The sequence below is a fragment of the Rhododendron vialii genome, chromosome 3a (genome assembly GCF_030253575.1).
Source record: "Rhododendron vialii isolate Sample 1 chromosome 3a, ASM3025357v1".
Lineage (NCBI taxonomy): Eukaryota > Viridiplantae > Streptophyta > Magnoliopsida > Ericales > Ericaceae > Rhododendron > Rhododendron vialii.
In genome coordinates this window covers 18786450-18797325 of record NC_080559.1, presented here as the reverse complement: position 1 = coordinate 18797325, position 10876 = coordinate 18786450, and the positions used below count along the sequence as shown (strand labels likewise).

At 40.2% G+C, this 10876-nt stretch overlaps 1 long non-coding RNA gene across 1 annotated transcript; it reads left to right on the top strand.

Moving 5' to 3' along the window:
- Window positions 1-8040: 8040 nt before the first annotated feature.
- LOC131319171 (uncharacterized) lies at window positions 8041-10176 on the top strand. The gene is made up of 3 exons (XR_009197914.1): window positions 8041-8107; window positions 9190-9254; window positions 9976-10176. It is a non-coding gene; the product is annotated as an uncharacterized LOC131319171 (long non-coding RNA).
- The last annotated feature ends 700 nt before the right edge of the window (window positions 10177-10876 follow it).

Here is a 10876-nt window from a genome sequence, read left to right as displayed (position 1 = left end):
CTTCCAGGTAGATAAACTGATCAACTTGTACGAAAACATCTTCCACCACCCCCATTGGCACACGAACACTTCGATCGGCTAGTTGGAGTGTGACACAGGTAGGTTTCATCTCCCTCAACCCAAGCTCTTGGTATACGGAATATGGGAGCAAGTTAACACTAGCACCTAGATCGAGTAAGGCTTGTTCAATTCGCTTTTCACCAATCGTGACAACGATTGTCGGGCTACCCGGATCCTTGTACTTCGGAGCGATACTTGTTTGGATGATTGAGCTCACTTGCTCGATAAGGAAGATCTTCTTTTGGACATTGAGCTTGGGCTTCCATAAGAGGAATGTTGATCTTGACTTGTTTGAACAACTCATACAGCTCCGCATTGAAATTTGGTTTAGCCAATGTCTTCAAGTGTTGAGGGTAGGGTGCCGGTATTGGAGAAACTTGAGGGTCCAGGACACTCTCCTTTGCCTTGCCCTTTTCCTTCTCTTCTAGAGCCTCCTTGTTTGCCTCCTTGGGAGATTCCCCAAGGATTGGTGCTAGAATTGAACGTTCAATCGGAGGGGGCAATAAGATAGGTTCTAGAGGCATCACCACTTGATTATCCACCGCCTTTCCACTTCGAAGAGAAATAATAGCCTTTGCTTGCTCGAAGAGAGTCACCGAAGAGCTAGCAAAGTGAAGACCTTGAGCATTCGAGTTAGGATTAGGTTGGGGTTGACTTGGAAACTTCCCCTTCTCTTGTTATAACAAACCCATCGTGGTTATCAACTTGCCCAATTAATTCTTGATTTCACCCATCATTTGAGTTTGTTGGTCATTGATGATTGTTTGTCCTTGTAAGAAACCGTTCAATTGGTCCTCCAATGAGCGTCTCGGGGGTTGTTGAAATTGGCTCAAGTTCATAAATGGCCCAGATGGAACAAAGCCCGACGGACCTTGTATTTGAGGAAAACGAGGGGCACCTTGAGGTTGCTTCCACGATAGTTGTGGAACGGGAGGTGGAACTTGGGAAGTGCACGCACCATTGGATTGATTCCATCGGAAAGCTGGATGTTGTCGGGTCCCTAGATTGTATGATTGAGAGAAGGGTCAAACTTTTGGTTTACCGCATTCACTTCCTCCGGAGCAATTCCATTGATCACATTCTTTAGAGCGGGTATGTTTGGACACGCCTCGGTAGAATGGCCCACCATTTCACATATGACACACACCTCTTCCACTTGATGTACCACTTTAACCTCTTGAGTTTGAGCGCTTTTCAACTCCATTTTGTCTAGCTTCCAAGAGATTTCTTCCAAACAAGTCTCAAAGGAATTATGCTCAGAAATAGAAAATTTGCCTGAGCCACAAGGTCCTTGATTGAACATTGCCCTTTCCCTGGGATCCACAAATTGCCGTGTTTGAGTTTTCTTTGCCAAAGACTCGAAATAGTCCCAAGCAGCTTCGGGAATCTTCCCCATGAAATCACCACCACCCATTGTGTCTAGAAGTTGTCAACTCTCTTGAGTACACCCTATATAGAAGTAATTGATCCAAAGATACAAAGGAAAATTGTGATGTGGGACCACCGCGAGCAAATCCTTATTCCGCTCCCAATACTTATTAAAGGTCTCCCCATCCCGTTGCTTAAAATTCTGAATCTGATCTATGAGCAGCTTTGTTCAGCTAGCCGGAAAGAATTTGGCAGTGAAGGCATCCTGAACCTCTCCCCAATTACACAGTGATTGAGGCTTAAGAAAATTGAACCATTGTTTTGCCTTATCTTTCAATGTGAACGCAAATAACCTGAGACGAGCCTGATCAAGTTGACCCGGAACAGTAACAAAGGAGTGGAGAGTAGTCTCAAATTCATGGATATAGGAATACAGATCATCCAATTCACAGCCCCGAAATTCAGGAATCACCTGATGGTAGTCGGCTTTGAACACGAAAGTATTTTCAAGTGTAGGAGTCGGAACCACTATAGGTGATACTTGAGGAGTTCGTTTTGGATTGAGATACTCACGCAAAGTACGGACAACAGAAACAGCAGGTTCTTTGGCCATTGGGCCTTTGCGTTGCGACGAGATAATTTGCGAGGAGGAGAATGTGAAGGATATGCCCGAGTAATGCTCCGGATTTTCGGTGGAGAAGAAGACCGATGAAGACGATTTGAAATAGGTCTTCAGTACATAGGCATACACAAAACTACTAACTAATTAACTACCAGACTAGAGGGGCTATGCCGCCACCTCATTCTCAACAAGATTGCAAGGGGTTATGCCACCACCTCAGCTAAGCAAAGCAAGCAACTAAAGCAAACTAAAACAATTAAAGGCAAACTCAATATTTAACTTAGCTTCGTTACACATCAGGTTATGATATGAAGATCGGTTAGAGGTATCCACTAAACTAAATATGAGCAACACAACTTAAACTACTAAACCTAAAGGAAAGCGGGATACTTACAGCGGTTTGTTGAACCTCCAAGAAAGCCATAATAAGATATTCCCCGGCAACAGCGCCAAAAATGCTTCATCCGTCGATATATATAACGTCAATTGAAGCATAATAAACTGGAAGTCCGGATATCGTACCCAAGGGAATATCATCACGGCTTGATTGGATTTGTAGAAGTAAGATTGCCTAGAGACGGCTAACTTTAGGAATAGTTTGAAATGGAGAAAAAGTGCGAATGAAGTGTGTTTTAAAAACAATTTAACTAAGCGGCTAGGTCTAGGGGATATCAACACCCACAACTCAAATCAATCAACTTTTCTCTCGAATTACTTGGGTTGAGATACGTGTCAACGATCTCCCAACTCGAAAGATTTAACATTAAGACCATTTACTAGAAAATGAGTCGAAACACCAAGAGAGTTCTAGTATTTATCTAGCAAGCGCAAGGGATGACATAGCTCTAAGCATCGATGCATGGCAAGTAGGCTTGCTCTTGCCTACGCATGATCAAAAAGGTTAACACTGCCAAGTTTTGATAGACAAATACGAACTACCTTGATTTCCCAACTAAACATGAAGATTTATTAAGAGAAAAGCATGATCAATCAAAGTCATGGAGTGCTAATCACCCATGACCAAGCCTAATTAACTACTCACTCATACTAGAAATTGAATCAACAAAGCTAAATATTGAAAACATGACAGAATTCAAAATAAACTAGAGATTTAGATAGATCAAGAGCGTAGCTACAACTTAAATGAAGAGTAAAAATAGCAAATACTACAACTAACTAAGGTAGAAAAGTACAAATTTAACCAAGAAAATGAAGAACAAAGCAAGAACACGAAATGAAATCCTATTCTAGATCTGAAAAGTGCTCCCTCCCAAGATATTATGACATAATGGGGTATTTATACGAGCCCACATTCGCGCACGAAATATCTTGATAAAAACCTAAAAATCTACTGCAAAGGCCCTCGGTATCAATACAAGGGTTTCTTGTATCGATACCGAATGGCTTTGAACATAATCCATTAGGCCGCCGTAGCAAATCGGTATCGATGCAGAAAAACGCTATATTGATACCCAATTGCAATTGGTGTTTCCTAGTTTCTTTGTTTCAACTGGGTATCGATACAAAGGAACGTCGTATCGATACCGCCTCCAAAATCTTGGGCTCTTCAGCTTCCGGCCTTCGGCTTGGCTTCCAAAGGTCTTGGCCAATCGTCGGGTCTTCGACTCTTTGTTATTGGGCACCCAGTGGCTCCATTTCTTGATCATCTTGAGTCTTGGACGCCTCCGGCTCACTTTAAGCTTTAAAACCCTCTTATTAAGCGGTTTTCCTACAAAATGAAAATAACATACCTTATGCGCAATATCAAATAAAAAGTTAAATTAACTAAACATAAAGCGATAAAACTAAGGACTTAAGCTCCAAGAATATGCATTATTGGGTGCTTATCAGAATTGGTAGAAGATGTTCCTACTAAGCTAGTGTAGCTCAACCTATCATCATTTTCAGGTTTGAACGACGGGAGATAACTGCATGCACTGTGTTCTTGGATGAGGAAGAATATTTTTGGAAGCAAATTTGGATAGTCACTTAATCATCTTCTAAATGATTCTCTTTGTTTAAAGATGTATTTGTAACAAAATAGTATAAATATCCTTTTGGCCGAGATGTTTGTGTACACTAAACTTGATCTTATTTTGTACTTAATTAATTTGGGGCTGGAGTGCCAATGTTGCATTTTTCAAATTTTGGAGTTGGATTGTAAGATGAACATTTGGGAATTTGGAACTCATTTTGTGTAACGCCCCCTAATTTTCAGGTACGTTAATAAGACTTTTTATTACAAAAACAAGTGAGTCTGGCTCATTATTACATCACATAATCTTACAAAAGTACTTTTGGACAAACAAGGAGGGAACTAGGGTTCCTAACTACTGCTCTGCTTCTTCCTCCATCCGGGCTAGCTCTTCGGCTCCAAAGGCCTCCAAGGTGTAGAGTTCACCTTGTTCATCTATGAGGTCTGACATATTATACCGGCGTCACCACCAATATAATATGTCAGGGTCACCAAAAAGGCAACACCGTGAGCTACAACGCTCAATAGAATAACCCAAACCCTCTAACCCTTAACTTACAAACAATACATCATAAAGTCAACAATTTCCACATAACACATGCTAATCTAGCCAAAATAATTAACAATGACACATCCGCATTCGATATTCAATCATCGTTGGTGTCCAAGAGTTATGAGTTTCTCCTACGCGACATCTCGTAAGTCGTGTCTCGTTTTCCTCATTTCATAACCCATTCATTATTTCAAAAATTCATTTATAACACGCCTAACCTTGGTTCCGCCGTTCCGGGTTCCCAAGTATCCTCACAATGGTTCCGCCGTCCCGAGTTCCCATTGGCACACTTTGCATTGGCTCCTCTCCGCGGATAACCAAGCCACACACCCAACCTCGGTTCCGCCGTTCCGGTCTCCCGAGTATCCTCACAATGGTTCCGCAGTCCCGGGTTCCCATTGGCACACAAAACACACACCACACAATGGGCTACCACGTCCGGCCACATTGCGGTTTCCAAAACATTTCATCCTTTTCAAAACACGCCTTTTCATTAACCACACCCTAGGTGTCATGTTTCTAACTTTATCGATTTCCGTGTCTCGTTTTCATGCATTGACTCCGCGGTAGGACTTCACATGTAATCATAAATCATTCATTGAAAACTTGGAACTAAATTAACAAGATCATCCAACTCAATATTATACCACAAGTAATGCAAGCAATTCACGTAAGTATGCACATAACGCTTTTAAAGATCAAATTCCGAATACTTCCGTTTAAGCGATAACATTCCAATCTTTTAAAAAAATTCCGTACTTTCTTCCTTTGTTGAAAATTCTAAACAACATATGTTTATTAATGTAAATATCGATTATTCAACATGCTCATACTTCCATTCGCCAAAGCTAAGTTCATCATGTATTCCAATCATTATAAACGATAGTAAACCTCATCTACTTTAAAGAAAATGATTAGGAAAGTTATGCTAGGGAGAATGAGTAGAGATTAATCTACCTTGATCCGAAACTAGTCGGGGCCGAATAAGCTAGTTGGAAAATCATACGGGTGGTGAAACTCACAAATCTGGACCGAACTTTGGATGGCAGTAACTCGGTCAATCTCTGGCCGAATACGATCGTTCTTGGGTTGAAATCGAAGCTCTAGAAGCGCTCTACAACTTTTTTGAAGGAAGTTGATCCTAGAAACTACTTTAGGTACGAGAAAAATGGTGATAAAGGAAGAGACAGTATGCTGTCTGGAACAGGAAATCCGAGATTTTTACTGAACTTCGGATGTCAGTATCTTTGTCATTTCTTGACCGATTAGGGTGGTTCTTGGGTATAACTTGAAGTGCTTTACAACTTTCCCAAAGGGAGTTGGTTCTAAAAACTACTTTAAGCAGGAGAAAAATGAGGATTTATGAAGGGCAGTAGGCTATCTGAAAATGGTTTCTAGAGAAAAGTGAGAGCAAAGAAGTGAAGGTGTGAGAAATGACTTGGGCAAGGGTGCTATTTATAGCAAAAGTCTTGGCTATTACCCAAGGGATAAAAATTTTCCCTAACAATTATTGTCCAATGGGTAAAATTTTCCTATTAAAATAATCCAATTTGGCACATGTTTTCTTATTAAAATAATGGATAAGTACTTTAGGAAATCTAGGCTTTTATATAATATGAGATATATATGTACTCATGCCCAATATTTAAATATGGAGGTAGTACCAAGTACCCAATTAAATAAAGGACTAGGATTAAAATAAACATGAGGTACAAGTACTATTATATTACAAAAAGTACTTAGAATCTAGGATTTAGATTTACCCAATATTTTAATGCACAAAATCACATGAAAAATCCAAAACTTGATTATTTAATAAAAACCTTGTACCTTCCAATGGGCAATAGTTTCCCTAGCTGTAAATAACCAATGGATAATGGGGGAAATGATATCTAATAAACAATGCGTATTTGTCCTTTGCACATGTGAATATACACCAATATATTACTATATCTTTGTACTAATCAAATATTCTAATGGAAGGCCTATTGTTCAATAGACAAAGATTACCCTAACATTTATTGACCAATGGGTAATGGTTCAACTAATAACTAGGTGAGTTTGGTTCCTTCAACTAGTTGGTCAGAAACTAACTAAGTTGGCCAAGTAGGGCTTTTAGTCAAGATTTAACATCTAAGAGGACTAAAACCTAATCAGGACGGATTACCGGAAATTACCAAGAAAATCATCAAGCCTTTCAAGAGAAAATAAAGAATACAACGAGATTTTATTTATAGAAAAATCGGAGTTGTTATAACCTATCCCCCTTAAACAATTTCGTCCTCGAAATTAGGTGTATGCTCGGATTCGAACAGGTGAGGGTAGTTTGCTTTCATGGCCTCCTCTCTTTCCCATGTGGTTTCTCCAGATCCTCGGTGTTTCCACAGAACTCGTACCAATTTGATGGTCTTGTTCCGGATTATCTTCTCACTTCGGTCTTGAATCTCTATGGGTTCTTCTTCATACGTCGCATCTTCCTCGATAGTGATGTCTTCCCAATTGAGAACATGGGTGGGCAAAGCGAGGTACTTGCGAAGCATTGAAACGTGGAATACGTTATGAACTTTGTCTAGCTGTGGTGGCAGGGCTAGACGATACGCAACCTTCCCGATCTTCTCTACGATGTCGAAGGGTCCGATGTAGCATGGCGACAACTTTCCCTTTTTCCCGAATCTGATGACTCCTTTCTTTGGTCTGATTTTCAGGAACACGTGATCTCCTACTTCGAAGGTTAATGGTCGGCTCCTTCTATCCGCATAACTCTTCTGTCGGCTTTGAGCGGTCTGGATTCTTTGTCGGATGGTCTTGACCTTCTCTGTGGTATCTCGTACTAGGTTAGGTCCAATTATTCCCGTCTCTCCAACATCTGTCCAGCAAACTAGGGATCGGCAGGGTCGACTGTAGAGAGCTTCGTGCGGTGCCATCCCAATACTTGCTTGGTAGCTATTGTTGTAGGCAAACTCCACCAATGGTAGGTGTTGCTCCCAACTTCCGGAGAAATCCAAGGCACAGGCTCTCAGTATGTCCTCCAATGTCTGTATTGTCCTCTCCATTTGTCCATCTGTTTGGGGGTGGAAGGCTGTGCCTTAAGTCTGTTCCCAAAGCTTTCTGCAAGCCCTTCCAAAAATGTGATACAAAACGTGGATCCCTGTTAGATACTATCGAGATAGGTACTCCATGAAGGCGTACTGAAATACCCGTCCCGGATATTTCGGTATTTTAATTACTTTTAATTGAATTATGGTTTAAATCGTAAACAATAGAACTTGCGAAGGTCCTGTGTGTGATTTGTGGTTGGAATATAAGTTAGCAATTGGTTTCGCTTGCACACGATAATTACTTTATAGGTTTACAAATATCGTGGGGGAGATATTTCTCCCCATTCGTATCCCTTGTACGTAGAGAGAGAGAGAGAGAGAGAGAGAGAGAGAGAGAGAGAGAGAGAGAGAGAGAGAGAGAAGCGGCAGAGGGAAGGAGAAGAAGGAAAAAAAACCTAGGTGCAGGGCTGTTATTCACGAAATTATTCAAGGTACCTAGAAAGCTTGTTAATTTCTGTATTTTTACTGAAGGTTCATTAGTGCGTCTATTATATCGTGTTAAATTTTCAGAATGTTCTGAAAAGTTTAGAAAAAGATAAAAATCATAAACCTAACTTTGCTCAAGATCCTATTTTTTAGCAGACAGCTTACAGAGCTGTGTCTTTCATCAATTTTTTTATAATTAAACTATCCTCTTGGTTATGAGTCCTTATGAGTCTGAAAAATTGATAAATGGTTGATATTTTGGCGTTGGAATTACTGAAAAGTATTAAGTATTCGATTTTTAATGAATTTTCGAACACAGACTGTTCTGCTGAAAATTGTGCTTCGCTGCACAGAATTTCTGAGTTTGGAGGTGTTTTTGACTAGGTTCCTTTATTGTGAAAAAATCTGAGAAAAATTAGAGATAAACTTTGAGATGTTGTTATGATCTCTACCAAATTTCAGGTCATTTTTTTTTATGGTCTAAGTTTGAAGGATTTTACAAGTTGGTGTGTCCCTGCTAAATTTTGTATTTGCTGCACTAACACATTTTGGGAAAATGGTCATATCTTTTAACTCAAGTATCTGGTTTGAGCACGGGTTTTTGATTCTAAAACTAGACTCGTATGCCTTTTGGAATATGTGAGGGTTGTGGCTTAGTTTGTAGTTGGTCAAATCAGTTTTTGATTTGAAATTGCTAGACGTGCAGAATCTATGATTTTGGACAGGTTATTGTATAACTTTGGACGGACATAACTTTATCGTTCAGACTCCGTTTTTAACAAATTTTATATCAAAATTAATGTACCGAAAGTCTACTTTCTAATGGTGGTGGTCTCGTGATCTGGTTTTAACCCTATAATAAGTTATAGGCAGAATACGACAGGCTGTTCGTAGATTTTAAACCAAATGTAGAGGTTATATGGTGTTTGAGTGCTACGTTTGTTTAGGGACACTTCTAAACCTTTGAGATGGACATGCTAGTATGCGTTAAGCATCTTTAATCTATTTTTGGTGTCATAGATTGTTGTTAGGAGTTGGTTTTGACGTTTAACCGTTCAATAAATTGATATGGTTAACTTGCGGTTAGGTGTCAAGCCGGTCAATTGGGAGGTGCCAAAACCGTAAGTTTAGCGTATCTCGGTCGATACAAAGGTGAGTGTGTTTGATATGGTTCTCCTCAATATAATATTGTTGTGGTGGTGAGTATATATCTTGCTAATTGTAGTTAGCTTTTGATATGGTTATCTTTTATGAAATATTGTTGTGGTGGTGAGTGTATATCTTGCTAATCGTAGTTAGCTTTCGATGTGATTATCTTTTATGAGATATTGTTGTGATGGTGAGTGGATATCTTACTAATCGTAGTTAACTTTTGATATGATTATTTTTTTGAGATGTTGCTATAGTGGTGGGTGTATATCATGCTAACAGATGATTTAGCTATTGATATCCATGCATGATGATTTGTATGCTTGGAGGTTATATATCATGCTAACCGAGGTTTAGTTATTGATATGCATGTTGTGGTGTGTTGATTGTACCCGCTTAAGGATTGTGGAGTGAGTCACACCATATCGTGGGCCGTGCCGTCTAATTAACGGTGAATGGGAATATGGTGTGCGAGACACAATACCTTGGGTACATGGGATGTGGCAGACGCGTCACTGCACGTGATGTGATTACATTCATATTATTGTGCATTGATTATTATTGCTCAGTTGGGTGGATATGTTGGTTATAACTGTTGTATACATTCAAGTATTTCAGTTATATTGGTGAAGTGTATTTATGTTGACGTTACTTCTGGTATTGTGGTATTATATTGAGCATTTCTATATCTCACACACTCTGGCTTTCCTTTTTGGTCTTTCAGGTAGCAGGTTGCTTAGAGTGGGTCCACTACCGGTCATCGTGTTGAGGTGTTTTGCTAGCGTCAGGTGGGGTTTTGGTTGCGTTGTTGTGGAGTGCCTTAGCTGATACAGAACTTTACTTGTAAGGAGTTGTAGCTAAGGATAGTTAAAGTTTTTAAATTGTATGGGTTGTAATTATTTTTGGTCGATGGTTGGTGTTCTATTTGAGGTTAGCCTTGGACGTTGTGAATGGTCTAGTTGTTTTAGGTGGTTGATGATGAAATTGGTTTGTTCAAGTTGTAAGTAAGTCGTCGGTGGATGTGTTGAAGTATAGAATTTTTAAAGTGCTATAATGCAGATGTTGTTTCTTGGTTGTGCGAGATTAAAGTTGGTTGGTCAATACGTTGACTCATTTTTATGTTAAGGTGATAAGTCTTCTGCTGGGTGTTTAGTTCTGACAGGTTGTGAGGTGTGATTTGGTCTTCTGTGTGGAATGCCACGTGGTCGTGCCGACTCGGGCCCACTTTGGGTGCTGTTTGCGGGGCGGGGCGGGACACGTACAATCTCTCGAATGTACAACAGGCTTAGTTGCTCCACGTTCTTTATCATCTTCACAGGCAGAAAATGCGCAGATTTGGTGAGTCGATCCACCCAGATTGCAGTGTTGGATTTGGCAGATCTCGGTAATCCAGTCACGAAGTCCATTGAGATGTGCTCCCATTTCCAGGTTGGAATTGGTAATGGTTGAAGGTCTCCTCCAGGTTTCTGGTGTTCAGCCTTGACTTGCTGGCACACTAGACAGGTAGACACGAATCGGGCTACGTCCTTCTTCATTCCTTCCCACCAGTACATCCTCCGCAGGTCATGATACATCTTTGTACCGCCAGGGTGGACTGCGAAGTTCGAATGGTGAGCTTCTCGGAG